Here is a 4,512-nt window from a genome sequence, read left to right on the forward strand (position 1 = left end):
ATCAAGACGCTTTGTAAAACTCCCTGTTCTCTGCAGCTGTTCTGGGCCCTGGGTTGGGTCAGATATGACAAAGCCACATCGGTGGTTTCTTGCCCCAAGGCTCTATGGACCTCTTTCATCTATGGTCCTAGAGCTCTGGGTGGCTTTCTACCTGCCAGGATGAAGCTACAGTGCCTTGGGAGAAGCTTGATTACACTAAGCTCTTCAGCATGGCAGAGGCCATTGTGTTTTCCCAGATGTGTAGCTCTGACTTCTACTGTTTTCTTTCCAGCACCTTGGCCCCTCCAGACCTCTTATACCAAGTCCTACACCCCTTTCATAGGAATCAGAGCCATGGGAGCATTTCCCTGTTCCCTACCAACAGTGCACAAAGTGGTATCTAGTCCCATCTTTTACTCTGCTTTGTTGAACCCTCTCCCCACTAGTCAGTCACTATTCCTTCCACACTTCATCTTGTCCTTCTGCGACCACATCCTCAATAGAGACTGAAGGTTCTGTCGCTTAGAATAGAATGCTCCATAAATCTGAAATGGAGAAAATGCATCTCAGGTTCAGCCAGGCCAAGCAGGAGGGTGTATGATTTGGGGGCACCCCAAGATTGTCTCAGGATAGAGTGGGGGAGGTAATACTGATGAAGTAGGACTACTGCCAGTAGGGTGGAGGTTGGAAGGAGCGGAGAGACGGAGATGAAGGGAGCAGAAACATCCTCGGCTCCTACAGGAATGCTATGGACATTGGTGTTGGGCCTGCTGAGAGGTGAAGCGCAGTGACACGTTTTTAACTCCATTGAAGGAAATCTTACCCAAACCTCTCTAATTCCCCATTGTGAGTGATGCTGAAACTGGTCTGAAGGGTTTCAGTAAAGAGGAGAAGAATATTTCTCTTGGTGACCCACCCTGACCCCTCTCAGCCTAACCTGGTCATTGGACTCTTAATGAGGCAATGGCGTGGATTCCAGATCCAAGGCATAGCTTCTTCTGGACTCACTCCTGGGTCATTGGATCGCCAGAAGCTGAAGTTCTGAGCATCAGTCAGAGGGACTCTGAAGACCTGATTGGGGACTGAATGGGTTGGGAGAAAAGCAGGTGTTTGGACTCCTCAAATTTACCATAACAAAAGTATAGGCCAGCAGCTGGGCCTGCCCAGGTGCTGAAAGGTTCTGGGCATGTCACCATACCTTGCTTCACTTCCGGATTCCAGCATTCATACCCTTCTTGGTCTGGTGAATTAGTGTTGGTTCTTCCTGCTGCTACTAAGCCCATATCCAAGGGAGCTTCCCCCAAGTGCTCTGACAGTTAAAAATCAAGTGATCAAATTTGTTTGGAAAGATGGGGTCCACTGAGATAATGATTTTTTTTTTCCTGGGCTTGATCTTCATTTCTTTCCTTTCTAAAATAAAGCACTCCAGGCAAATCTCTGAAACTTAATTATCTCTACCTTACTTGGAGATACAAACATATCAAATGCCTATTATTCTAGATGTAGAAGTGCTTTTAAAAATTTGGAAGTTCATGAGACTCCTATCTCCAATTGACTACCAAAAAAAGTCAGAAATGGAAGAGTTAGAGTGCTAGCCTTGAGCAGAAAACCTCAGAGACAATGCCCAGGCCCTGAGTTCAAGCCTCAGGACCAGTACATTTTTTTTATTATTATTATCAGGCTTATCGTCAGGTCATTAGAGGCTCACGTCTATAATTCTAGCTATTCAGGAGGCTGAGATTTGAGGATTGATATTCCAAGTCAGTCTGGGCAGGAAAGTCTGAAACTCTTTTTGTTTTTTGTTTTTGGGTCCGGTTGTGGCATCTGAACTCTGGGCCTGGGCGCTGTCCCTCAGCTCTTCAGCTCAAGGCTAGTTCTCTACCACTTGAGCCACAGCGCCACTTCCGGTTTTTTTCTTTTTGCTTATGTGGAGCTGAGGAATCGAACCCAGGGCCTCATGCATGCAAGGCAAGCGCTCTACCACTGAGCCACCTTCCCAGCCAAAGTCTGAAACTCTTATCTCTAATTAACTTCCAAAAAGCTGGAAGTGGATCTGTGGCTCAAGTAATAGAACACTAGCCTTGAGAAAAACAATCTCAGGGACAGCACCCAAGCCTTGAGTTCAAGCACCAGGACTGGTGCGCGCATGCGCGCGCGCACACACACACACACACACACACACACCTACAAGATTTATATATACATGTATATATATACATATATGTATATATTTGGGGGAAGTAGGCTCATGCCTACTTGGAAGACTGAGAGCAGGGGGCTTTCAGTTCAAGGTCAGTCTGACAGAAAAGTTTGATGGAGCCCTTTCTCAGTCCATAGCTGAGCATAATGGCACACACCTGTCATTTTAGCCCTGGGAAGCCTAAAATAGGTGGGTCAGAATCCAAGCATGGGCCTGAGCAGGAAGTAGTCCTTATCTCAAATGCAAAATGTACAAAAAAGGCAGGAGACATGACTCAACAGTAGAGGACCTAGCAATCTCAAGCCCTGAGGTTCAAACCCAGTATCACCAAATTTTTTTTTCTTTGGCAGTGGGCACTGGGGATGTAGTTCAGTGGAAGAGCATTTGCCTAGTATGTGTGAGGCCCTGCGTTCCATTTCTAACAGCACAAATGGATTTGTTTGGATAAATATATTTAGATTAATTACTACTATATTTGACATTTTTAGAGCTGGACATGGTAATGTGGGCCTGTCAGTCCAGCTATGAGGGAATCATAAATAGGAGGATTGCTGTCCAAGCTGACCTGGTGAGCAACTCAATACCCTCTCCCCATATAAAGCAAAAAGTATTGGGGGGTGGCCCAAATGGGAAGAGCATATGCCTAGCAAGAACAGAACCCTGATTTTAACCTCTGTACTACCAAAAAAAAAAAGTGATACTTTTAAAACTTTTATGGCCTAGGGGTTGGGAAGGTGGCTCAGTGGTAGAGTGCTTGCCTTGCATGCATGAGGCCCTGGGTTTCATTCCTCAGCACCACATAAGCAGAAAAAGCTGGAAGTGGCGCTGTGGCTCAAGTGGTAGAGTGCTAGCTTTGAGCTAGCTGAGGAGCTGAAGAGCTGAGGGACAGTACCCAGGTCCAGAGTGTAGGCCCCATGACCAAAAAAAAAAAAGGAAATATAGCCTAATATTCTGGTTTGCTCTAAAGCTTTTATAATAATTATTGTTAAAATATTCTTAGGGTCTGGGAAGGTGGTTCAGTAGTAGAGCGCTTGCCTTGCATGCATGATGCCCTAGGATCAATCCTCAGCACCACATAAGCAAAAAAAGCTGGAAATGGTGCTGTGGCTCAAGTGATAGAGTGCTAGTCTTGAGCTGAAGAGCTGAGAGACAGTGCCCAGGCCCAGAGTTCAGGCCCCACAACTGACAAAAAACAAAATAAAACAAAAAACAAGCCCCCCCCCCACAAAACAAAATATTCCTTGGCTGGGAATGTGGCTTAGTGATAGAGTGCTTGCCTAGCATGCATAAAGTCCTGGATTCGATTCCACAGTACCATATATACCGAAAAAGCTAGCAGTGGCTCTGTGTCTCAAGTGGTAGAGTGCTAGCCTTGAGCAAAAGCTCAGGGACAGTGCCCAAGCCCTAAGTTCAAGCCCCAGGACTGGCAAAAAAAAAAAGTATGCCTTAAAATTATTACATTTTTTAAATTGTTTTCCTAGTAATTAATAACCTTTTAAAAATGTTTTGCTATTGTAAATAACTTTATGTGTGCTAATCCTGGGGCTTGAACTCAAGGCCTGGGCACTGTCCCTTAGCTTTTATGATCAAGGCTAGTGCTCTACCACTTGAGCCACAACTCCACTTCTGGCTTTTTGGTGGCTAATTGGAGAGTCTCATAGACGTTGTTGCCCAAGCTGGCTTTGAACCATAATCCTCAGATCTCAGCCTCTTGAATAGCTTGGATTATAGGTGTGAGCCAGTGGTATCTGGCTGGGAATAAATCTTATATGCCCTCTTCTTGTCTATGTCTTTTGATTTATAAAAGGATTTTTGTTTTTTTTTCATGGGGCTTGAACTCAGGGCCTAGGTGCTGGTAGTTGCTGTCCCTAGCAATCTACCACATTCTACCATTCTGCCACAGTGCTGCTTCTGGTTTCCTGATGGTTAATTGGAGTTAAGAGTCTCAGGGACTTTCCTCGTCAGACTGTGAACTGTAATCCTCAGATCTCAGCTTCCTGAGTAGCTAGGATTATAGGCATGAGCCATTATAGGCATTGTGCCTGGCTCAGATTTTAGTTTTTACTATTTAAAGACAGATTCACACACAGCTATAAGAGAAACCATGTACTGCCTACTCTCAATAGTAACATGTTTCAAAACTAGTCAACTGCCTTGACCAAGAAATTATGTATTGCTAGCGGTCTTATCCCCACTGGCCAGAGTCCCCATTTTGCAGCCTCAGGTAATCAGTGATCTGTTCAATTTTGTAAACCTGTCATTTCAAGTGATAAAAATGGCACATGCTTGCCCGCTTTCCTTCCTTCCTTCCTTCCTTCCTTCCTTCCTTCCTT

This window comes from Dipodomys ordii, unplaced genomic scaffold (assembly GCF_000151885.1).
Source record: "Dipodomys ordii isolate 6190 unplaced genomic scaffold, Dord_2.0 Scaffold42, whole genome shotgun sequence".
Lineage (NCBI taxonomy): Eukaryota > Metazoa > Chordata > Mammalia > Rodentia > Heteromyidae > Dipodomys > Dipodomys ordii.